The following is a 17261-nucleotide window of genomic DNA, read 5'->3' as shown; positions in this document are numbered from 1 at the left end:
TCATTCGCGCGGTTACCTCAACCGTGGCGTTGGTGGTATAGTGGTGAGCATAGCTGCCTTCCAAGCAGTTGACCCGGGTTCGATTCCCGGCCAACGCATGCCCTTTTAAGTTGAATGTTCAGGTGCGCGCCATGTAAGAGTCCCATGACAGTCAGCCCACAAAGACACCAGTGTAGCCAACAGAGTATTCCATGTCTTATCTTTAATTAACAACCATGTCTGAATGTTGATTGATGTGAGATGAGCTCATATTTGCAGAGGATACTGTCTTCCAAGGTTTCTGAAGGTCTGCAGTGATGAGAACATGAGGTCCATAGAGGCAAAGGCCAAAAACCTCAGCATGTTTCTGCCCGGTTTCGAACCGGGGACCTTTCGCGTGTGAGGCGAACGTGATAACCGCTACACTACAGAAACCACGGGCAGGTTGGCAGGGACCTTTCGCGTGTTAGGCGAACGCGATAACCACTACACTACAGAAACCACAACGCTCAGCACCGGACTTCAGGCGTCTTTTCGGCGTCAAAGTTTTTCTTGACGCGCTGACCGGAACGAAGAAAGGAGCGCTGTTCCTACCCGGCTTCGATCCGGGGACCTTTCGCGTGTAAGGCGAACGTGATAACCACTACACTACAGAAACCACCCCGGGTGAGGCTCTTTTGATGTCGGCCTGTCATCTGCACGTGCGGGAAACGGCGCTCCCACCCAGAGCCTTCAATCCACATGAAGTCGAATAAGAAAACGTTGATTCGGAGTTGCCTGGCATCGAGGGGACAATAAAGATCGCGGCTAAAAATGGGCCCATTCGCGCGGTTACCTCAACCGTGGCGTTGGTGGTATAGTGGTGAGCATAGCTGCCTTCCAAGCAGTTGACCCGGGTTCGATTCCCGGCCAACGCATGCCCTTTTAAGTTGAATGTTCAGGTGCGCGCCATGTAAGAGTCCCATGACAGTCAGCCCACAAAGACACCAGTGTAGCCAACAGAGTATTCCATGTCTTATCTTTAATTAACAACCATGTCTGAATGTTGATTGATGTGAGATGAGCTCATATTTGCAGAGGATACTGTCTTCCAAGGTTTCTGAAGGTCTGCAGTGATGAGAACATGAGGTCCATAGAGGCAAAGGCCAAAAACCTCAGCATGTTTCTGCCCGGTTTCGAACCGGGGACCTTTCGCGTGTGAGGCGAACGTGATAACCGCTACACTACAGAAACCACGGGCAGGTTGGCAGGGACCTTTCGCGTGTTAGGCGAACGCGATAACCACTACACTACAGAAACCACAACGCTCAGCACCGGACTTCAGGCGTCTTTTCGGCGTCAAAGTTTTTCTTGACGCGCTGACCGAACCGAAGAAAGGAGCGCTGTTCCTACCCGGCTTCGATCCGGGGACCTTTCGCGTGTAAGGCGAACGTGATAACCACTACACTACAGAAACCACCCCGGGTGAGGCTCTTTTGATGTCGGCCTGTCATCTGCACGTGCGGGAACCGGCGCTCCCACCCAGAGCCTTCAATCCACATGAAGTCGAATAAGAAAACGTTGATTCGGAGTTGCCTGGCATAGAGGGGACAATAAAGATCGCGGCTAAAAATGGGCTCATTCGCGCGGTTACCTCAACCGTGGCGTTGGTGGTATAGTGGTGAGCATAGCTGCCTTCCAAGCAGTTGACCCGGGTTCGATTCCCGGCCAACGCATGCCCTTTTAAGTTGAATGTTCAGGTGCGCGCCATGTAAGAGTCCCATGACAGTCAGCCCACAAAGACACCAGTGTAGCCAACAGAGTATTCCATGTCTTATCTTTAATTAACAACCATGTCTGAATGTTGATTAATGTGAGATGAGCTCATATTTGCAGAGGATACTGTCTTCCAAGGTTTCTGAAGGTCTGCAGTGATGAGAACATGAGGTCCATAGAGGCAAAGGCCAAAAACCTCAGCATGTTTCTGCCCGGTTTCGAACCGGGGACCTTTCGCGTGTGAGGCGAACGTGATAACCGCTACACTACAGAAACCACGGGCAGGTTGGCAGGGACCTTTCGCGTGTTAGGCGAACGCGATAACCACTACACTACAGAAACCACAACGCTCAGCACCGGACTTCAGGCGTCTTTTCGGCGTCAAAGTTTTTCTTGACGCGCTGACCGGAACGAAGAAAGGAGCGCTGTTCCTACCCGGCTTCGATCCGGGGACCTTTCGCGTGTAAGGCGAACGTGATAACCACTACACTACAGAAACCACCCCGGGTGAGGCTCTTTTGATGTCGGCCTGTCATCTGCACGTGCGGGAACCGGCGCTCCCACCCAGAGCCTTCAATCCACATGAAGTCGAATAAGAAAACGTTGATTCGGAGTTGCCTGGCATCGAGGGGACAATAAAGATCGCGGCTAAAAATGGGCTCATTCGCGCGGTTACCTCAACCGTGGCGTTGGTGGTATAGTGGTGAGCATAGCTGCCTTCCAAGCAGTTGACCCGGGTTCGATTCCCGGCCAACGCATGCCCTTTTAAGTTGAATGTTCAGGTGCGCGCCATGTAAGAGTCCCATGACAGTCAGCCCACAAAGACACCAGTGTAGCCAACAGAGTATTCCATGTCTTATCTTTAATTAACAACCATGTCTGAATGTTGATTGATGTGAGATGAGCTCATATTTGCAGAGGATACTGTCTTCCAAGGTTTCTGAAGGTCTGCAGTGATGAGAACATGAGGTCCATAGAGGCAAAGGCCAAAAACCTCAGCATGTTTCTGCCCGGTTTCGAACCGGGGACCTTTCGCGTGTGAGGCGAACGTGATAACCGCTACACTACAGAAACCACGGGCAGGTTGGCCGCTCGCTGCCACCTGGGGTGTGGGAAACAGGAACTCTGGCGAGAAGAACCACTCTAGCAGGCACCAGCCTTTCCGACCGATGACGGCTGGATGCCTATTGGAGGACAGGTCAAAAGCAGTGTTTCTGCCTGGTTTCGAACCAGGGACCTTTCGCGTGTTAGGCGAACGTGATAACCACTACACTACAGAAACCACAACGCTCAGCACCGGACTTCAGGCGTCTTTTCGGCGTCAAAGTTTTTCTTGACGCGCTGACCGGAACGAAGAAAGGAGCGCTGTTCCTACCCGGCTTCGATCCGGGGACCTTTCGCGTGTAAGGCGAACGTGATAACCACTACACTACAGAAACCACCCCGGGTGAGGCTCTTTTGATGTCGGCCTGTCATCTGCACGTGCGGGAAACGGCGCTCCCACCCAGAGCCTTCAATCCACATGAAGTCGAATAAGAAAACGTTGATTCGGAGTTGCCTGGCATCGAGGGGACAATAAAGATCGCGGCTAAAAATGGGCTCATTCGCGCGGTTACCTCAACCGTGGCGTTGGTGGTATAGTGGTGAGCATAGCTGCCTTCCAAGCAGTTGACCCGGGTTCGATTCCCGGCCAACGCATGCCCTTTTAAGTTGAATGTTCAGGTGCGCGCCATGTAAGAGTCCCATGACAGTCAGCCCACAAAGACACCAGTGTAGCCAACAGAGTATTCCATGTCTTATCTTTAATTAACAACCATGTCTGAATGTTGATTGATGTGAGATGAGCTCATATTTGCAGAGGATACTGTCTTCCAAGGTTTCTGAAGGTCTGCAGTGATGAGAACATGAGGTCCATAGAGGCAAAGGCCAAAAACCTCAGCATGTTTCTGCCCGGTTTCGAACCGGGGACCTTTCGCGTGTGAGGCGAACGTGATAACCGCTACACTACAGAAACCACGGGCAGGTTGGCCGCTCGCTGCCACCTGGGGTGTGGGAAACAGGAACTCTGGCGAGAAGAACCACTCTAGCAGGCACCAGCCTTTCCGACCGATGACGGCTGGATGCCTATTGGAGGACAGGTCAAAAGCAGTGTTTCTGCCTGGTTTCGAACCAGGGACCTTTCGCGTGTTAGGCGAACGTGATAACCACTACACTACAGAAACCACAACGCTCAGCACCGGACTTCAGGCGTCTTTTCGGCGTCAAAGTTTTTCTTGACGCGCTGACCGGAACGAAGAAAGGAGCGCTGTTCCTACCCGGCTTCGATCCGGGGACCTTTCGCGTGTAAGGCGAACGTGATAACCACTACACTACAGAAACCACCCCGGGTGAGGCTCTTTTGATGTCGGCCTGTCATCTGCACGTGCGGGAAACGGCGCTCCCACCCAGAGCCTTCAATCCACATGAAGTCGAATAAGAAAACGTTGATTCGGAGTTGCCTGGCATCGAGGGGACAATAAAGATCGCGGCTAAAAATGGGCTCATTCGCGCGGTTACCTCAACCGTGGCGTTGGTGGTATAGTGGTGAGCATAGCTGCCTTCCAAGCAGTTGACCCGGGTTCGATTCCCGGCCAACGCATGCCCTTTTAAGTTGAATGTTCAGGTGCGCGCCATGTAAGAGTCCCATGACAGTCAGCCCACAAAGACACCAGTGTAGCCAACAGAGTATTCCATGTCTTATCTTTAATTAACAACCATGTCTGAATGTTGATTGATGTGAGATGAGCTCATATTTGCAGAGGATACTGTCTTCCAAGGTTTCTGAAGGTCTGCAGTGATGAGAACATGAGGTCCATAGAGGCAAAGGCCAAAAACCTCAGCATGTTTCTGCCCGGTTTCGAACCGGGGACCTTTCGCGTGTGAGGCGAACGTGATAACCGCTACACTACAGAAACCACGGGCAGGTTGGCCGCTCGCTGCCACCTGGGGTGTGGGAAACAGGAACTCTGGCGAGAAGAACCACTCTAGCAGGCACCAGCCTTTCCGACCGATGACGGCTGGATGCCTATTGGAGGACAGGTCAAAAGCAGTGTTTCTGCCTGGTTTCGAACCAGGGACCTTTCGCGTGTTAGGCGAACGTGATAACCACTACACTACAGAAACCACAACGCTCAGCACCGGACTTCAGGCGTCTTTTCGGCGTCAAAGTTTTTCTTGACGCGCTGACCGGAACGAAGAAAGGAGCGCTGTTCCTACCCGGCTTCGATCCGGGGACCTTTCGCGTGTAAGGCGAACGTGATAACCACTACACTACAGAAACCACCCCGGGTGAGGCTCTTTTGATGTCGGCCTGTCATCTGCACGTGCGGGAAACGGCGCTCCCACCCAGAGCCTTCAATCCACATGAAGTCGAATAAGAAAACGTTGATTCGGAGTTGCCTGGCATCGAGGGGACAATAAAGATCGCGGCTAAAAATGGGCTCATTCGCGCGGTTACCTCAACCGTGGCGTTGGTGGTATAGTGGTGAGCATAGCTGCCTTCCAAGCAGTTGACCCGGGTTCGATTCCCGGCCAACGCATGCCCTTTTAAGTTGAATGTTCAGGTGCGCGCCATGTAAGAGTCCCATGACAGTCAGCCCACAAAGACACCAGTGTAGCCAACAGAGTATTCCATGTCTTATCTTTAATTAACAACCATGTCTGAATGTTGATTGATGTGAGATGAGCTCATATTTGCAGAGGATACTGTCTTCCAAGGTTTCTGAAGGTCTGCAGTGATGAGAACATGAGGTCCATAGAGGCAAAGGCCAAAAACCTCAGCATGTTTCTGCCCGGTTTCGAACCGGGGACCTTTCGCGTGTGAGGCGAACGTGATAACCGCTACACTACAGAAACCACGGGCAGGTTGGCCGCTCGCTGCCACCTGGGGTGTGGGAAACAGGAACTCTGGCGAGAAGAACCACTCTAGCAGGCACCAGCCTTTCCGACCGATGACGGCTGGATGCCTATTGGAGGACAGGTCAAAAGCAGTGTTTCTGCCTGGTTTCGAACCAGGGACCTTTCGCGTGTTAGGCGAACGTGATAACCACTACACTACAGAAACCACAACGCTCAGCACCGGACTTCAGGCGTCTTTTCGGCGTCAAAGTTTTTCTTGACGCGCTGACCGGAACGAAGAAAGGAGCGCTGTTCCTACCCGGCTTCGATCCGGGGACCTTTCGCGTGTAAGGCGAACGTGATAACCACTACACTACAGAAACCACCCCGGGTGAGGCTCTTTTGATGTCGGCCTGTCATCTGCACGTGCGGGAAACGGCGCTCCCACCCAGAGCCTTCAATCCACATGAAGTCGAATAAGAAAACGTTGATTCGGAGTTGCCTGGCATCGAGGGGACAATAAAGATCGCGGCTAAAAATGGGCTCATTCGCGCGGTTACCTCAACCGTGGCGTTGGTGGTATAGTGGTGAGCATAGCTGCCTTCCAAGCAGTTGACCCGGGTTCGATTCCCGGCCAACGCATGCCCTTTTAAGTTGAATGTTCAGGTGCGCGCCATGTAAGAGTCCCATGACAGTCAGCCCACAAAGACACCAGTGTAGCCAACAGAGTATTCCATGTCTTATCTTTAATTAACAACCATGTCTGAATGTTGATTGATGTGAGATGAGCTCATATTTGCAGAGGATACTGTCTTCCAAGGTTTCTGAAGGTCTGCAGTGATGAGAACATGAGGTCCATAGAGGCAAAGGCCAAAAACCTCAGCATGTTTCTGCCCGGTTTCGAACCGGGGACCTTTCGCGTGTGAGGCGAACGTGATAACCGCTACACTACAGAAACCACGGGCAGGTTGGCAGGGACCTTTCGCGTGTTAGGCGAACGCGATAACCACTACACTACAGAAACCACAACGCTCAGCACCGGACTTCAGGCGTCTTTTCGGCGTCAAAGTTTTTCTTGACGCGCTGACCGGAACGAAGAAAGGAGCGCTGTTCCTACCCGGCTTCGATCCGGGGACCTTTCGCGTGTAAGGCGAACGTGATAACCACTACACTACAGAAACCACCCCGGGTGAGGCTCTTTTGATGTCGGCCTGTCATCTGCACGTGCGGGAACCGGCGCTCCCACCCAGAGCCTTCAATCCACATGAAGTCGAATAAGAAAACGTTGATTCGGAGTTGCCTGGCATCGAGGGGACAATAAAGATCGCGGCTAAAAATGGGCTCATTCGCGCGGTTACCTCAACCGTGGCGTTGGTGGTATAGTGGTGAGCATAGCTGCCTTCCAAGCAGTTGACCCGGGTTCGATTCCCGGCCAACGCATGCCCTTTTAAGTTGAATGTTCAGGTGCGCGCCATGTAAGAGTCCCATGACAGTCAGCCCACAAAGACACCAGTGTAGCCAACAGAGTATTCCATGTCTTATCTTTAATTAACAACCATGTCTGAATGTTGATTGATGTGAGATGAGCTCATATTTGCAGAGGATACTGTCTTCCAAGGTTTCTGAAGGTCTGCAGTGATGAGAACATGAGGTCCATAGAGGCAAAGGCCAAAAACCTCAGCATGTTTCTGCCCGGTTTCGAACCGGGGACCTTTCGCGTGTGAGGCGAACGTGATAACCGCTACACTACAGAAACCACGGGCGGGTTGGCCGCTCGCTGCCACCTGGGGTGTGGGAAACAGGAACTCTGGCGAGAAGAACCACTCTAGCAGGCACCAGCCTTTCCGACCGATGACGGCTGGATGCCTATTGGAGGACAGGTCAAAAGCAGTGTTTCTGCCTGGTTTCGAACCAGGGACCTTTCGCGTGTTAGGCGAACGCGATAACCACTACACTACAGAAACCACAACGCTCAGCACCGGACTTCAGGCGTCTTTTCGGCGTCAAAGTTTTTCTTGACGCGCTGACCGGAACGAAGAAAGGAGCGCTGTTCCTACCCGGCTTCGATCCGGGGACCTTTCGCGTGTAAGGCGAACGTGATAACCACTACACTACAGAAACCACCCCGGGTGAGGCTCTTTTGATGTCGGCCTGTCATCTGCACGTGCGGGAACCGGCGCTCCCACCCAGAGCCTTCAATCCACATGAAGTCGAATAAGAAAACGTTGATTCGGAGTTGCCTGGCATCGAGGGGACAATAAAGATCGCGGCTAAAAATGGGCTCATTCGCGCGGTTACCTCAACCGTGGCGTTGGTGGTATAGTGGTGAGCATAGCTGCCTTCCAAGCAGTTGACCCGGGTTCGATTCCCGGCCAACGCATGCCCTTTTAAGTTGAATGTTCAGGTGCGCGCCATGTAAGAGTCCCATGACAGTCAGCCCACAAAGACACCAGTGTAGCCAACAGAGTATTCCATGTCTTATCTTTAATTAACAACCATGTCTGAATGTTGATTGATGTGAGATGAGCTCATATTTGCAGAGGATACTGTCTTCCAAGGTTTCTGAAGGTCTGCAGTGATGAGAACATGAGGTCCATAGAGGCAAAGGCCAAAAACCTCAGCATGTTTCTGCCCGGTTTCGAACCGGGGACCTTTCGCGTGTGAGGCGAACGTGATAACCGCTACACTACAGAAACCACGGGCGGGTTGGCCGCTCGCTGCCACCTGGGGTGTGGGAAACAGGAACTCTGGCGAGAAGAACCACTCTAGCAGGCACCAGCCTTTCCGACCGATGACGGCTGGATGCCTATTGGAGGACAGGTCAAAAGCAGTGTTTCTGCCTGGTTTCGAACCAGGGACCTTTCGCGTGTTAGGCGAACGTGATAACCACTACACTACAGAAACCACAACGCTCAGCACCGGACTTCAGCCGTCTTTTCGGCGTCAAAGTTTTTCTTGACGCGCTGACCGGAACGAAGAAAGGAGCGCTGTTCCTACCCGGCTTCGATCCGGGGACCTTTCGCGTATAAGGCGAACGTGATAACCACTACACTACAGAAACCACCCCGGGTGAGGCTCTTTTGATGTCGGCCTGTCATCTGCACGTGCGGGAAACGGCGCTCCCACCCAGAGCCTTCAATCCACATGAAGTCGAATAAGAAAACGTTGATTCGGAGTTGCCTGGCATCGAGGGGACAATAAAGATCGCGGCTAAAAATGGGCTCATTCGCGCGGTTACCTCAACCGTGGCGTTGGTGGTATAGTGGTGAGCATAGCTGCCTTCCAAGCAGTTGACCCGGGTTCGATTCCCGGCCAACGCATGCCCTTTTAAGTTGAATGTTCAGGTGCGCGCCATGTAAGAGTCCCATGACAGTCAGCCCACAAAGACACCAGTGTAGCCAACAGAGTATTCCATGTCTTATCTTTAATTAACAACCATGTCTGAATGTTGATTGATGTGAGATGAGCTCATATTTGCAGAGGATACTGTCTTCCAAGGTTTCTGAAGGTCTGCAGTGATGAGAACATGAGGTCCATAGAGGCAAAGGCCAAAAACCTCAGCATGTTTCTGCCCGGTTTCGAACCGGGGACCTTTCGCGTGTGAGGCGAACGTGATAACCGCTACACTACAGAAACCACGGGCGGGTTGGCCGCTCGCTGCCACCTGGGGTGTGGGAAACAGGAACTCTGGCGAGAAGAACCACTCTAGCAGGCACCAGCCTTTCCGACCGATGACGGCTGGATGCCTATTGGAGGACAGGTCAAAAGCAGTGTTTCTGCCTGGTTTCGAACCAGGGACCTTTCGCGTGTTAGGCGAACGCGATAACCACTACACTACAGAAACCACAACGCTCAGCACCGGACTTCAGGCGTCTTTTCGGCGTCAAAGTTTTTCTTGACGCGCTGACCGGAACGAAGAAAGGAGCGCTGTTCCTACCCGGCTTCGATCCGGGGACCTTTCGCGTGTAAGGCGAACGCGATAACCACTACACTACAGAAACCACCCCGGGTGAGGCTCTTTTGATGTCGGCCTGTCATCTGCACGTGCGGGAAACGGCGCTCCCACCCAGAGCCTTCAATCCACATGAAGTCGAATAAGAAAACGTTGATTCGGAGTTGCCTGGCATCGAGGGGACAATAAAGATCGCGGCTAAAAATGGGCTCATTCGCGCGGTTACCTCAACCGTGGCGTTGGTGGTATAGTGGTGAGCATAGCTGCCTTCCAAGCAGTTGACCCGGGTTCGATTCCCGGCCAACGCATGCCCTTTTAAGTTGAATGTTCAGGTGCGCGCCATGTAAGAGTCCCATGACAGTCAGCCCACAAAGACACCAGTGTAGCCAACAGAGTATTCCATGTCTTATCTTTAATTAACAACCATGTCTGAATGTTGATTGATGTGAGATGAGCTCATATTTGCAGAGGATACTGTCTTCCAAGGTTTCTGAAGGTCTGCAGTGATGAGAACATGAGGTCCATAGAGGCAAAGGCCAAAAACCTCGGCATGTTTCTGCCCGGTTTCGAACCGGGGACCTTTCGCGTGTGAGGCGAACGTGATAACCGCTACACTACAGAAACCACGGGCGGGTTGGCCGCTCGCTGCCACCTGGGGTGTGGGAAACAGGAACTCTGGCGAGAAGAACCACTCTAGCAGGCACCAGCCTTTCCGACCGATGACGGCTGGATGCCTATTGGAGGACAGGTCAAAAGCAGTGTTTCTGCCTGGTTTCGAACCAGGGACCTTTCGCGTGTTAGGCGAACGTGATAACCACTACACTACAGAAACCACAACGCTCAGCACCGGACTTCAGGCGTCTTTTCGGCGTCAAAGTTTTTCTTGACGCGCTGACCGGAACGAAGAAAGGAGCGCTGTTCCTACCCGGCTTCGATCCGGGGACCTTTCGCGTATAAGGCGAACGTGATAACCACTACACTACAGAAACCACCCCGGGTGAGGCTCTTTTGATGTCGGCCTGTCATCTGCACGTGCGGGAAACGGCGCTCCCACCCAGAGCCTTCAATCCACATGAAGTCGAATAAGAAAACGTTGATTCGGAGTTGCCTGGCATCGAGGGGACAATAAAGATCGCGGCTAAAAATGGGCTCATTCGCGCGGTTACCTCAACCGTGGCGTTGGTGGTATAGTGGTGAGCATAGCTGCCTTCCAAGCAGTTGACCCGGGTTCGATTCCCGGCCAACGCATGCCCTTTTAAGTTGAATGTTCAGGTGCGCGCCATGTAAGAGTCCCATGACAGTCAGCCCACAAAGACACCAGTGTAGCCAACAGAGTATTCCATGTCTTATCTTTAATTAACAACCATGTCTGAATGTTGATTGATGTGAGATGAGCTCATATTTGCAGAGGATACTGTCTTCCAAGGTTTCTGAAGGTCTGCAGTGATGAGAACATGAGGTCCATAGAGGCAAAGGCCAAAAACCTCAGCATGTTTCTGCCCGGTTTCGAACCGGGGACCTTTCGCGTGTGAGGCGAACGTGATAACCGCTACACTACAGAAACCACGGGCGGGTTGGCCGCTCGCTGCCACCTGGGGTGTGGGAAACAGGAACTCTGGCGAGAAGAACCACTCTAGCAGGCACCAGCCTTTCCGACCGATGACGGCTGGATGCCTATTGGAGGACAGGTCAAAAGCAGTGTTTCTGCCTGGTTTCGAACCAGGGACCTTTCGCGTGTTAGGCGAACGTGATAACCACTACACTACAGAAACCACAACGCTCAGCACCGGACTTCAGGCGTCTTTTCGGCGTCAAAGTTTTTCTTGACGCGCTGACCGGAACGAAGAAAGGAGCGCTGTTCCTACCCGGCTTCGATCCGGGGACCTTTCGCGTGAAAGGCGAACGTGATAACCACTACACTACAGAAACCACCCCGGGTGAGGCTCTTTTGATGTCGGCCTGTCATCTGCACGTGCGGGAAACGGCGCTCCCACCCAGAGCCTTCAATCCACATGAAGTCGAATAAGAAAACGTTGATTCGGAGTTGCCTGGCATCGAGGGGACAATAAAGATCGCGGCTAAAAATGGGCTCATTCGCGCGGTTACCTCAACCGTGGCGTTGGTGGTATAGTGGTGAGCATAGCTGCCTTCCAAGCAGTTGACCCGGGTTCGATTCCCGGCCAACGCATGCCCTTTTAAGTTGAATGTTCAGGTGCGCGCCATGTAAGAGTCCCATGACAGTCAGCCCACAAAGACACCAGTGTAGCCAACAGAGTATTCCATGTCTTATCTTTAATTAACAACCATGTCTGAATGTTAATTGATGTGAGATGAGCTCATATTTGCAGAGGATACTGTCTTCCAAGGTTTCTGAAGGTCTGCAGTGATGAGAACATGAGGTCCATAGAGGCAAAGGCCAAAAACCTCAGCATGTTTCTGCCCGGTTTCGAACCGGGGACCTTTCGCGTGTGAGGCGAACGTGATAACCGCTACACTACAGAAACCACGGGCGGGTTGGCCGCTCGCTGCCACCTGGGGTGTGGGAAACAGGAACTCTGGCGAGAAGAACCACTCTAGCAGGCACCAGCCTTTCCGACCGATGACGGCTGGATGCCTATTGGAGGACAGGTCAAAAGCAGTGTTTCTGCCTGGTTTCGAACCAGGGACCTTTCGCGTGTTAGGCGAACGCGATAACCACTACACTACAGAAACCACAACGCTCAGCACCAGACTTCAGGCGTCTTTTCGGCGTCAAAGTTTTTCTTGACGCGCTGACCGGAACGAAGAAAGGAGCGCTGTTCCTACCCGGCTTCGATCCGGGGACCTTTCGCGTGTAAGGCGAACGCGATAACCACTACACTACAGAAACCACCCCGGGTGAGGCTCTTTTGATGTCGGCCTGTCATCTGCACGTGCGGGAAACGGCGCTCCCACCCAGAGCCTTCAATCCACATGAAGTCGAATAAGAAAACGTTGATTCGGAGTTGCCTGGCATCGAGGGGACAATAAAGATTGCGGCTAAAAATGGGCTCATTCGCGCGGTTACCTCAACCGTGGCGTTGGTGGTATAGTGGTGAGCATAGCTGCCTTCCAAGCAGTTGACCCGGGTTCGATTCCCGGCCAACGCATGCCCTTTTAAGTTGAATGTTCAGGTGCGCGCCATGTAAGAGTCCCATGACAGTCAGTCCACAAAGACACCAGTGTAGCCAACAGAGTATTCCATGTCTTATCTTTAATTAACAACCATGTCTGAATGTTGATTGATGTGAGATGAGCTCATATTTGCAGAGGATACTGTCTTCCAAGGTTTCTGAAGGTCTGCAGTGATGAGAACATGAGGTCCATAGAGGCAAAGGCCAAAAACCTCAGCATGTTTCTGCCCGGTTTCGAACCGGGGACCTTTCGCGTGTGAGGCGAACGTGATAACCGCTACACTACAGAAACCACGGGCGGGTTGGCCGCTCGCTGCCACCTGGGGTGTGGGAAACAGGAACTCTGGCGAGAAGAACCACTCTAGCAGGCACCAGCCTTTCCGACCGATGACGGCTGGATGCCTATTGGAGGACAGGTCAAAAGCAGTGTTTCTGCCTGGTTTCGAACCAGGGACCTTTCGCGTGTTAGGCGAACGCGATAACCACTACTCTACAGAAACCACAACGCTCAGCGCCGGACTTCAGGCGTCTTTTCGGCGTCAAAGTTTTTCTTGACGCGCTGACCGGAACGAAGAAAGGAGCGCTGTTCCTACCCGGCTTCGATCCGGGGACCTTTCGCGTGTAAGGCGAACGCGATAACCACTACACTACAGAAACCACCCCGGGTGAGGCTCTTTTGATGTCGGCCTGTCATCTGCACGTGCGGGAAACGGCGCTCCCACCCAGAGCCTTCAATCCACATGAAGTCGAATAAGAAAACGTTGATTCGGAGTTGCCTGGCATCGAGGGGACAATAAAGATTGCGGCTAAAAATGGGCTCATTCGCGCGGTTACCTCAACCGTGGCGTTGGTGGTATAGTGGTGAGCATAGCTGCCTTCCAAGCAGTTGACCCGGGTTCGATTCCCGGCCAACGCATGCCCTTTTAAGTTGAATGTTCAGGTGCGCGCCATGTAAGAGTCCCATGACAGTCAGCCCACAAAGACACCAGTGTAGCCAACAGAGTATTCCATGTCTTATCTTTAATTAACAACCATGTCTGAATGTTGATTGATGTGAGATGAGCTCATATTTGCAGAGGATACTGTCTTCCAAGGTTTCTGAAGGTCTGCAGTGATGAGAACATGAGGTCCATAGAGGCAAAGGCCAAAAACCTCAGCATGTTTCTGCCCGGTTTCGAACCGGGGACCTTTCGCGTGTGAGGCAACCGTGATAACCGCTACACTACAGAAACCACGGGCGGGTTGGCCGCTCGCTGCCACCTGGGGTGTGGGAAACAGGAACTCTGGCGAGAAGAACCACTCTAGCAGGCACCAGCCTTTCCGACCGATGACGGCTGGATGCCTATTGGAGGACAGGTCAAAAGCAGTGTTTCTGCCTGGTTTCGAACCAGGGACCTTTCGCGTGTTAGGCGAACGCGATAACCACTACACTACAGAAACCACAACGCTCAGCACCGGACTTCAGGCGTCTTTTCGGCGTCAAAGTTTTTCTTGACGCGCTGACCGGAACGAAGAAAGGAGCGCTGTTCCTACCCGGCTTCGATCCGGGGACCTTTCGCGTGTAAGGCGAACGCGATAACCACTACACTACAGAAACCACCCCGGGTGAGGCTCTTTTGATGTCGGCCTGTCATCTGCACGTGCGGGAAACGGCGCTCCCACCCAGAGCCTTCAATCCACATGAAGTCGAATAAGAAAACGTTGATTCGGAGTTGCCTGGCATCGAGGGGACAATAAAGATCGCGGCTAAAAATGGGCTCATTCGCGCGGTTACCTCAACCGTGGCGTTGGTGGTATAGTGGTGAGCATAGCTGCCTTCCAAGCAGTTGACCCGGGTTCGATTCCCGGCCAACGCATGCCCTTTTAAGTTGAATGTTCAGGTGCGCGCCATGTAAGAGTCCCATGACAGTCAGCCCACAAAGACACCAGTGTAGCCAACAGAGTATTCCATGTCTTATCTTTAATTAACAACCATGTCTGAATGTTGATTGATGTGAGATGAGCTCATATTTGCAGAGGATACTGTCTTCCAAGGTTTCTGAAGGTCTGCAGTGATGAGAACATGAGGTCCATAGAGGCAAAGGCCAAAAACCTCAGCATGTTTCTGCCCGGTTTCGAACCGGGGACATTTCGCGTGTGAGGCGAACGTGATAACCGCTACACTACAGAAACCACGGGCGGGTTGGCCGCTCGCTGCCACCTGGGGTGTGGGAAACAGGAACTCTGGCGAGAAGAACCACTCTAGCAGGCACCAGCCTTTCCGACCGATGACGGCTGGATGCCTATTGGAGGACAGGTCAAAAGCAGTGTTTCTGCCTGGTTTCGAACCAGGGACCTTTCGCGTGTTAGGCGAACGCGATAACCACTACACTACAGAAACCACAACGCTCAGCACCGGACTTCAGGCGTCTTTTCGGCGTCAAAGTTTTTCTTGACGCGCTGACCGGAACGAAGAAAGGAGCGCTGTTCCTACCCGGCTTCGATCCGGGGACCTTTCGCGTGTAAGGCGAACGCGATAACCACTACACTACAGAAACCACCCCGGGTGAGGCTCTTTTGATGTCGGCCTGTCATCTGCACGTGCGGGAAACGGCGCTCCCACCCAGAGCCTTCAATCCACATGAAGTCGAATAAGAAAACGTTGATTCGGAGTTGCCTGGCATCGAGGGGACAATAAAGATCGCGGCTAAAAATGGGCTCATTCGCGCGGTTACCTCAACCGTGGCGTTGGTGGTATAGTGGTGAGCATAGCTGCCTTCCAAGCAGTTGACCCGGGTTCGATTCCCGGCCAACGCATGCCCTTTTAAGTTGAATGTTCAGGTGCGCGCCATGTAAGAGTCCCATGACAGTCAGCCCACAAAGACACCAGTGTAGCCAACAGAGTATTCCATGTCTTATCTTTAATTAACAACCATGTCTGAATGTTGATTGATGTGAGATGAGCTCATATTTGCAGAGGATACTGTCTTCCAAGGTTTCTGAAGGTCTGCAGTGATGAGAACATGAGGTCCATAGAGGCAAAGGCCAAAAACCTCAGCATGTTTCTGCCCGGTTTCGAACCGGGGACATTTCGCGTGTGAGGCGAACGTGATAACCGCTACACTACAGAAACCACGGGCGGGTTGGCCGCTCGCTGCCACCTGGGGTGTGGGAAACAGGAACTCTGGCGAGAAGAACCACTCTAGCAGGCACCAGCCTTTCCGACCGATGACGGCTGGATGCCTATTGGAGGACAGGTCAAAAGCAGTGTTTCTGCCTGGTTTCGAACCAGGGACCTTTCGCGTGTTAGGCGAACGCGATAACCACTACACTACAGAAACCACAACGCTCAGCACCGGACTTCAGGCGTCTTTTCGGCGTCAAAGTTTTTCTTGACGCGCTGACCGGAACGAAGAAAGGAGCGCTGTTCCTACCCGGCTTCGATCCGGGGACCTTTCGCGTGTAAGGCGAACGCGATAACCACTACACTACAGAAACCACCCCCGGGTGAGGCTCTTTTGATGTCGGCCTGTCATCTGCACGTGCGGGAAACGGCGCTCCCACCCAGAGCCTTCAATCCACATGAAGTCGAATAAGAAAACGTTGATTCGGAGTTGCCTGGCATCGAGGGGACAATAAAGATCGCGGCTAAAAATGGGCTCATTCGCGCGGTTACCTCAACCGTGGCGTTGGTGGTATAGTGGTGAGCATAGCTGCCTTCCAAGCAGTTGACCCGGGTTCGATTCCCGGCCAACGCATGCCCTTTTAAGTTGAATGTTCAGGTGCGCGCCATGTAAGAGTCCCATGACAGTCAGCCCACAAAGACACCAGTGTAGCCAACAGAGTATTCCATGTCTTATCTTTAATTAACAACCATGTCTGAATGTTGATTGATGTGAGATGAGCTCATATTTGCAGAGGATACTGTCTTCCAAGGTTTCTGAAGGTCTGCAGTGATGAGAACATGAGGTCCATAGAGGCAAAGGCCAAAAACCTCAGCATGTTTCTGCCCGGTTTCGAACCGGGGACCTTTCGCGTGTGAGGCAACCGTGATAACCGCTACACTACAGAAACCACGGGCGGGTTGGCCGCTCGCTGCCACCTGGGGTGTGGGAAACAGGAACTCTGGCGAGAAGAACCACTCTAGCAGGCACCAGCCTTTCCGACCGATGACGGCTGGATGCCTATTGGAGGACAGGTCAAAAGCAGTGTTTCTGCCTGGTTTCGAACCAGGGACCTTTCGCGTGTTAGGCGAACGCGATAACCACTACACTACAGAAACCACAACGCTCAGCACCGGACTTCAGGCGTCTTTTCGGCGTCAAAGTTTTTCTTGACGCGCTGACCGGAACGAAGAAAGGAGCGCTGTTCCTACCCGGCTTCGATCCGGGGACCTTTCGCGTGTAAGGCGAACGCGATAACCACTACACTACAGAAACCACCCCGGGTGAGGCTCTTTTGATGTCGGCCTGTCATCTGCACGTGCGGGAAACGGCGCTCCCACCCAGAGCCTTCAATCCACATGAAGTCGAATAAGAAAACGTTGATTCGGAGTTGCCTGGCATCGA

The 17261-nt window shown here is 52.8% G+C and overlaps 72 non-coding genes across 72 annotated transcripts; 19 read left to right on the top strand and 53 right to left on the bottom strand.

The window, feature by feature from the left end:
• The first annotated feature begins 26 nt into the window (after nt 1–26).
• On the top strand, nt 27–98 carry trnag-ucc (transfer RNA glycine (anticodon UCC)). The gene has a single exon. It is a non-coding gene; the product is annotated as a tRNA-Gly (tRNA).
• Nucleotides 99–341: 243 nt separating this feature from the next.
• trnav-cac (transfer RNA valine (anticodon CAC)) lies at nt 342–414 on the bottom strand. Its single transcript has one exon. It is a non-coding gene; the product is annotated as a tRNA-Val (tRNA).
• Nucleotides 415–564: 150 nt separating this feature from the next.
• On the bottom strand, nt 565–637 carry trnav-uac (transfer RNA valine (anticodon UAC)). Its single transcript has one exon. It is a non-coding gene; the product is annotated as a tRNA-Val (tRNA).
• Nucleotides 638–824: 187 nt separating this feature from the next.
• On the top strand, nt 825–896 carry trnag-ucc (transfer RNA glycine (anticodon UCC)). The gene has a single exon. It is a non-coding gene; the product is annotated as a tRNA-Gly (tRNA).
• A 243-nt stretch (nt 897–1139) lies between these two features.
• Nucleotides 1140–1212, bottom strand: trnav-cac (transfer RNA valine (anticodon CAC)). The gene has a single exon. It is a non-coding gene; the product is annotated as a tRNA-Val (tRNA).
• Nucleotides 1213–1362: 150 nt separating this feature from the next.
• On the bottom strand, nt 1363–1435 carry trnav-uac (transfer RNA valine (anticodon UAC)). The gene has a single exon. It is a non-coding gene; the product is annotated as a tRNA-Val (tRNA).
• Nucleotides 1436–1622: 187 nt separating this feature from the next.
• Nucleotides 1623–1694, top strand: trnag-ucc (transfer RNA glycine (anticodon UCC)). The gene has a single exon. It is a non-coding gene; the product is annotated as a tRNA-Gly (tRNA).
• A 243-nt stretch (nt 1695–1937) lies between these two features.
• Nucleotides 1938–2010, bottom strand: trnav-cac (transfer RNA valine (anticodon CAC)). The gene has a single exon. It is a non-coding gene; the product is annotated as a tRNA-Val (tRNA).
• Nucleotides 2011–2160: 150 nt separating this feature from the next.
• Nucleotides 2161–2233, bottom strand: trnav-uac (transfer RNA valine (anticodon UAC)). Its single transcript has one exon. It is a non-coding gene; the product is annotated as a tRNA-Val (tRNA).
• Nucleotides 2234–2420: 187 nt separating this feature from the next.
• trnag-ucc (transfer RNA glycine (anticodon UCC)) lies at nt 2421–2492 on the top strand. The gene has a single exon. It is a non-coding gene; the product is annotated as a tRNA-Gly (tRNA).
• Nucleotides 2493–2735: 243 nt separating this feature from the next.
• On the bottom strand, nt 2736–2808 carry trnav-cac (transfer RNA valine (anticodon CAC)). Its single transcript has one exon. It is a non-coding gene; the product is annotated as a tRNA-Val (tRNA).
• A 135-nt stretch (nt 2809–2943) lies between these two features.
• On the bottom strand, nt 2944–3016 carry trnav-aac (transfer RNA valine (anticodon AAC)). Its single transcript has one exon. It is a non-coding gene; the product is annotated as a tRNA-Val (tRNA).
• Nucleotides 3017–3100: 84 nt separating this feature from the next.
• Nucleotides 3101–3173, bottom strand: trnav-uac (transfer RNA valine (anticodon UAC)). The gene has a single exon. It is a non-coding gene; the product is annotated as a tRNA-Val (tRNA).
• Nucleotides 3174–3360: 187 nt separating this feature from the next.
• Nucleotides 3361–3432, top strand: trnag-ucc (transfer RNA glycine (anticodon UCC)). Its single transcript has one exon. It is a non-coding gene; the product is annotated as a tRNA-Gly (tRNA).
• A 243-nt stretch (nt 3433–3675) lies between these two features.
• On the bottom strand, nt 3676–3748 carry trnav-cac (transfer RNA valine (anticodon CAC)). The gene has a single exon. It is a non-coding gene; the product is annotated as a tRNA-Val (tRNA).
• A 135-nt stretch (nt 3749–3883) lies between these two features.
• Nucleotides 3884–3956, bottom strand: trnav-aac (transfer RNA valine (anticodon AAC)). Its single transcript has one exon. It is a non-coding gene; the product is annotated as a tRNA-Val (tRNA).
• Nucleotides 3957–4040: 84 nt separating this feature from the next.
• trnav-uac (transfer RNA valine (anticodon UAC)) lies at nt 4041–4113 on the bottom strand. Its single transcript has one exon. It is a non-coding gene; the product is annotated as a tRNA-Val (tRNA).
• Nucleotides 4114–4300: 187 nt separating this feature from the next.
• On the top strand, nt 4301–4372 carry trnag-ucc (transfer RNA glycine (anticodon UCC)). Its single transcript has one exon. It is a non-coding gene; the product is annotated as a tRNA-Gly (tRNA).
• Nucleotides 4373–4615: 243 nt separating this feature from the next.
• trnav-cac (transfer RNA valine (anticodon CAC)) lies at nt 4616–4688 on the bottom strand. The gene has a single exon. It is a non-coding gene; the product is annotated as a tRNA-Val (tRNA).
• A 135-nt stretch (nt 4689–4823) lies between these two features.
• trnav-aac (transfer RNA valine (anticodon AAC)) lies at nt 4824–4896 on the bottom strand. The gene has a single exon. It is a non-coding gene; the product is annotated as a tRNA-Val (tRNA).
• Nucleotides 4897–4980: 84 nt separating this feature from the next.
• trnav-uac (transfer RNA valine (anticodon UAC)) lies at nt 4981–5053 on the bottom strand. Its single transcript has one exon. It is a non-coding gene; the product is annotated as a tRNA-Val (tRNA).
• Nucleotides 5054–5240: 187 nt separating this feature from the next.
• Nucleotides 5241–5312, top strand: trnag-ucc (transfer RNA glycine (anticodon UCC)). Its single transcript has one exon. It is a non-coding gene; the product is annotated as a tRNA-Gly (tRNA).
• A 243-nt stretch (nt 5313–5555) lies between these two features.
• On the bottom strand, nt 5556–5628 carry trnav-cac (transfer RNA valine (anticodon CAC)). Its single transcript has one exon. It is a non-coding gene; the product is annotated as a tRNA-Val (tRNA).
• A 135-nt stretch (nt 5629–5763) lies between these two features.
• trnav-aac (transfer RNA valine (anticodon AAC)) lies at nt 5764–5836 on the bottom strand. Its single transcript has one exon. It is a non-coding gene; the product is annotated as a tRNA-Val (tRNA).
• An 84-nt stretch (nt 5837–5920) lies between these two features.
• On the bottom strand, nt 5921–5993 carry trnav-uac (transfer RNA valine (anticodon UAC)). Its single transcript has one exon. It is a non-coding gene; the product is annotated as a tRNA-Val (tRNA).
• A 187-nt stretch (nt 5994–6180) lies between these two features.
• Nucleotides 6181–6252, top strand: trnag-ucc (transfer RNA glycine (anticodon UCC)). Its single transcript has one exon. It is a non-coding gene; the product is annotated as a tRNA-Gly (tRNA).
• Nucleotides 6253–6495: 243 nt separating this feature from the next.
• trnav-cac (transfer RNA valine (anticodon CAC)) lies at nt 6496–6568 on the bottom strand. The gene has a single exon. It is a non-coding gene; the product is annotated as a tRNA-Val (tRNA).
• A 150-nt stretch (nt 6569–6718) lies between these two features.
• Nucleotides 6719–6791, bottom strand: trnav-uac (transfer RNA valine (anticodon UAC)). The gene has a single exon. It is a non-coding gene; the product is annotated as a tRNA-Val (tRNA).
• A 187-nt stretch (nt 6792–6978) lies between these two features.
• On the top strand, nt 6979–7050 carry trnag-ucc (transfer RNA glycine (anticodon UCC)). Its single transcript has one exon. It is a non-coding gene; the product is annotated as a tRNA-Gly (tRNA).
• Nucleotides 7051–7293: 243 nt separating this feature from the next.
• On the bottom strand, nt 7294–7366 carry trnav-cac (transfer RNA valine (anticodon CAC)). The gene has a single exon. It is a non-coding gene; the product is annotated as a tRNA-Val (tRNA).
• Nucleotides 7367–7501: 135 nt separating this feature from the next.
• Nucleotides 7502–7574, bottom strand: trnav-aac (transfer RNA valine (anticodon AAC)). The gene has a single exon. It is a non-coding gene; the product is annotated as a tRNA-Val (tRNA).
• An 84-nt stretch (nt 7575–7658) lies between these two features.
• Nucleotides 7659–7731, bottom strand: trnav-uac (transfer RNA valine (anticodon UAC)). The gene has a single exon. It is a non-coding gene; the product is annotated as a tRNA-Val (tRNA).
• Nucleotides 7732–7918: 187 nt separating this feature from the next.
• trnag-ucc (transfer RNA glycine (anticodon UCC)) lies at nt 7919–7990 on the top strand. The gene has a single exon. It is a non-coding gene; the product is annotated as a tRNA-Gly (tRNA).
• A 243-nt stretch (nt 7991–8233) lies between these two features.
• On the bottom strand, nt 8234–8306 carry trnav-cac (transfer RNA valine (anticodon CAC)). The gene has a single exon. It is a non-coding gene; the product is annotated as a tRNA-Val (tRNA).
• Nucleotides 8307–8441: 135 nt separating this feature from the next.
• On the bottom strand, nt 8442–8514 carry trnav-aac (transfer RNA valine (anticodon AAC)). The gene has a single exon. It is a non-coding gene; the product is annotated as a tRNA-Val (tRNA).
• An 84-nt stretch (nt 8515–8598) lies between these two features.
• On the bottom strand, nt 8599–8671 carry trnai-uau (transfer RNA isoleucine (anticodon UAU)). The gene has a single exon. It is a non-coding gene; the product is annotated as a tRNA-Ile (tRNA).
• Nucleotides 8672–8858: 187 nt separating this feature from the next.
• On the top strand, nt 8859–8930 carry trnag-ucc (transfer RNA glycine (anticodon UCC)). The gene has a single exon. It is a non-coding gene; the product is annotated as a tRNA-Gly (tRNA).
• A 243-nt stretch (nt 8931–9173) lies between these two features.
• trnav-cac (transfer RNA valine (anticodon CAC)) lies at nt 9174–9246 on the bottom strand. The gene has a single exon. It is a non-coding gene; the product is annotated as a tRNA-Val (tRNA).
• Nucleotides 9247–9381: 135 nt separating this feature from the next.
• On the bottom strand, nt 9382–9454 carry trnav-aac (transfer RNA valine (anticodon AAC)). Its single transcript has one exon. It is a non-coding gene; the product is annotated as a tRNA-Val (tRNA).
• Nucleotides 9455–9538: 84 nt separating this feature from the next.
• On the bottom strand, nt 9539–9611 carry trnav-uac (transfer RNA valine (anticodon UAC)). Its single transcript has one exon. It is a non-coding gene; the product is annotated as a tRNA-Val (tRNA).
• A 187-nt stretch (nt 9612–9798) lies between these two features.
• Nucleotides 9799–9870, top strand: trnag-ucc (transfer RNA glycine (anticodon UCC)). The gene has a single exon. It is a non-coding gene; the product is annotated as a tRNA-Gly (tRNA).
• A 243-nt stretch (nt 9871–10113) lies between these two features.
• trnav-cac (transfer RNA valine (anticodon CAC)) lies at nt 10114–10186 on the bottom strand. The gene has a single exon. It is a non-coding gene; the product is annotated as a tRNA-Val (tRNA).
• Nucleotides 10187–10321: 135 nt separating this feature from the next.
• Nucleotides 10322–10394, bottom strand: trnav-aac (transfer RNA valine (anticodon AAC)). Its single transcript has one exon. It is a non-coding gene; the product is annotated as a tRNA-Val (tRNA).
• An 84-nt stretch (nt 10395–10478) lies between these two features.
• On the bottom strand, nt 10479–10551 carry trnai-uau (transfer RNA isoleucine (anticodon UAU)). Its single transcript has one exon. It is a non-coding gene; the product is annotated as a tRNA-Ile (tRNA).
• Nucleotides 10552–10738: 187 nt separating this feature from the next.
• Nucleotides 10739–10810, top strand: trnag-ucc (transfer RNA glycine (anticodon UCC)). Its single transcript has one exon. It is a non-coding gene; the product is annotated as a tRNA-Gly (tRNA).
• A 243-nt stretch (nt 10811–11053) lies between these two features.
• trnav-cac (transfer RNA valine (anticodon CAC)) lies at nt 11054–11126 on the bottom strand. The gene has a single exon. It is a non-coding gene; the product is annotated as a tRNA-Val (tRNA).
• Nucleotides 11127–11261: 135 nt separating this feature from the next.
• Nucleotides 11262–11334, bottom strand: trnav-aac (transfer RNA valine (anticodon AAC)). The gene has a single exon. It is a non-coding gene; the product is annotated as a tRNA-Val (tRNA).
• Nucleotides 11335–11418: 84 nt separating this feature from the next.
• On the bottom strand, nt 11419–11491 carry trnae-uuc (transfer RNA glutamic acid (anticodon UUC)). Its single transcript has one exon. It is a non-coding gene; the product is annotated as a tRNA-Glu (tRNA).
• Nucleotides 11492–11678: 187 nt separating this feature from the next.
• Nucleotides 11679–11750, top strand: trnag-ucc (transfer RNA glycine (anticodon UCC)). The gene has a single exon. It is a non-coding gene; the product is annotated as a tRNA-Gly (tRNA).
• Nucleotides 11751–11993: 243 nt separating this feature from the next.
• On the bottom strand, nt 11994–12066 carry trnav-cac (transfer RNA valine (anticodon CAC)). Its single transcript has one exon. It is a non-coding gene; the product is annotated as a tRNA-Val (tRNA).
• Nucleotides 12067–12201: 135 nt separating this feature from the next.
• Nucleotides 12202–12274, bottom strand: trnav-aac (transfer RNA valine (anticodon AAC)). The gene has a single exon. It is a non-coding gene; the product is annotated as a tRNA-Val (tRNA).
• An 84-nt stretch (nt 12275–12358) lies between these two features.
• On the bottom strand, nt 12359–12431 carry trnav-uac (transfer RNA valine (anticodon UAC)). The gene has a single exon. It is a non-coding gene; the product is annotated as a tRNA-Val (tRNA).
• A 187-nt stretch (nt 12432–12618) lies between these two features.
• On the top strand, nt 12619–12690 carry trnag-ucc (transfer RNA glycine (anticodon UCC)). The gene has a single exon. It is a non-coding gene; the product is annotated as a tRNA-Gly (tRNA).
• A 243-nt stretch (nt 12691–12933) lies between these two features.
• Nucleotides 12934–13006, bottom strand: trnav-cac (transfer RNA valine (anticodon CAC)). Its single transcript has one exon. It is a non-coding gene; the product is annotated as a tRNA-Val (tRNA).
• Nucleotides 13007–13141: 135 nt separating this feature from the next.
• trnav-aac (transfer RNA valine (anticodon AAC)) lies at nt 13142–13214 on the bottom strand. The gene has a single exon. It is a non-coding gene; the product is annotated as a tRNA-Val (tRNA).
• An 84-nt stretch (nt 13215–13298) lies between these two features.
• Nucleotides 13299–13371, bottom strand: trnav-uac (transfer RNA valine (anticodon UAC)). Its single transcript has one exon. It is a non-coding gene; the product is annotated as a tRNA-Val (tRNA).
• A 187-nt stretch (nt 13372–13558) lies between these two features.
• Nucleotides 13559–13630, top strand: trnag-ucc (transfer RNA glycine (anticodon UCC)). Its single transcript has one exon. It is a non-coding gene; the product is annotated as a tRNA-Gly (tRNA).
• A 243-nt stretch (nt 13631–13873) lies between these two features.
• Nucleotides 13874–13946, bottom strand: trnav-cac (transfer RNA valine (anticodon CAC)). The gene has a single exon. It is a non-coding gene; the product is annotated as a tRNA-Val (tRNA).
• Nucleotides 13947–14081: 135 nt separating this feature from the next.
• trnav-aac (transfer RNA valine (anticodon AAC)) lies at nt 14082–14154 on the bottom strand. The gene has a single exon. It is a non-coding gene; the product is annotated as a tRNA-Val (tRNA).
• Nucleotides 14155–14238: 84 nt separating this feature from the next.
• On the bottom strand, nt 14239–14311 carry trnav-uac (transfer RNA valine (anticodon UAC)). Its single transcript has one exon. It is a non-coding gene; the product is annotated as a tRNA-Val (tRNA).
• Nucleotides 14312–14498: 187 nt separating this feature from the next.
• trnag-ucc (transfer RNA glycine (anticodon UCC)) lies at nt 14499–14570 on the top strand. The gene has a single exon. It is a non-coding gene; the product is annotated as a tRNA-Gly (tRNA).
• Nucleotides 14571–14813: 243 nt separating this feature from the next.
• trnav-cac (transfer RNA valine (anticodon CAC)) lies at nt 14814–14886 on the bottom strand. The gene has a single exon. It is a non-coding gene; the product is annotated as a tRNA-Val (tRNA).
• A 135-nt stretch (nt 14887–15021) lies between these two features.
• On the bottom strand, nt 15022–15094 carry trnav-aac (transfer RNA valine (anticodon AAC)). The gene has a single exon. It is a non-coding gene; the product is annotated as a tRNA-Val (tRNA).
• Nucleotides 15095–15178: 84 nt separating this feature from the next.
• trnav-uac (transfer RNA valine (anticodon UAC)) lies at nt 15179–15251 on the bottom strand. Its single transcript has one exon. It is a non-coding gene; the product is annotated as a tRNA-Val (tRNA).
• Nucleotides 15252–15438: 187 nt separating this feature from the next.
• trnag-ucc (transfer RNA glycine (anticodon UCC)) lies at nt 15439–15510 on the top strand. The gene has a single exon. It is a non-coding gene; the product is annotated as a tRNA-Gly (tRNA).
• A 243-nt stretch (nt 15511–15753) lies between these two features.
• On the bottom strand, nt 15754–15826 carry trnav-cac (transfer RNA valine (anticodon CAC)). The gene has a single exon. It is a non-coding gene; the product is annotated as a tRNA-Val (tRNA).
• Nucleotides 15827–15961: 135 nt separating this feature from the next.
• trnav-aac (transfer RNA valine (anticodon AAC)) lies at nt 15962–16034 on the bottom strand. Its single transcript has one exon. It is a non-coding gene; the product is annotated as a tRNA-Val (tRNA).
• Nucleotides 16035–16118: 84 nt separating this feature from the next.
• Nucleotides 16119–16191, bottom strand: trnav-uac (transfer RNA valine (anticodon UAC)). The gene has a single exon. It is a non-coding gene; the product is annotated as a tRNA-Val (tRNA).
• Nucleotides 16192–16379: 188 nt separating this feature from the next.
• trnag-ucc (transfer RNA glycine (anticodon UCC)) lies at nt 16380–16451 on the top strand. The gene has a single exon. It is a non-coding gene; the product is annotated as a tRNA-Gly (tRNA).
• Nucleotides 16452–16694: 243 nt separating this feature from the next.
• Nucleotides 16695–16767, bottom strand: trnav-cac (transfer RNA valine (anticodon CAC)). The gene has a single exon. It is a non-coding gene; the product is annotated as a tRNA-Val (tRNA).
• Nucleotides 16768–16902: 135 nt separating this feature from the next.
• On the bottom strand, nt 16903–16975 carry trnav-aac (transfer RNA valine (anticodon AAC)). The gene has a single exon. It is a non-coding gene; the product is annotated as a tRNA-Val (tRNA).
• An 84-nt stretch (nt 16976–17059) lies between these two features.
• Nucleotides 17060–17132, bottom strand: trnav-uac (transfer RNA valine (anticodon UAC)). The gene has a single exon. It is a non-coding gene; the product is annotated as a tRNA-Val (tRNA).
• Between the last annotated feature and the right edge of the window lie 129 nt (nt 17133–17261).

This window comes from Clarias gariepinus, chromosome 1, assembly GCF_024256425.1.
Source record: "Clarias gariepinus isolate MV-2021 ecotype Netherlands chromosome 1, CGAR_prim_01v2, whole genome shotgun sequence".
NCBI lineage: Eukaryota > Metazoa > Chordata > Actinopteri > Siluriformes > Clariidae > Clarias > Clarias gariepinus.
The sequence above is the reverse complement of the archived record's forward strand: the minus strand, read 5'-3'. Positions and strand labels throughout refer to the sequence as shown.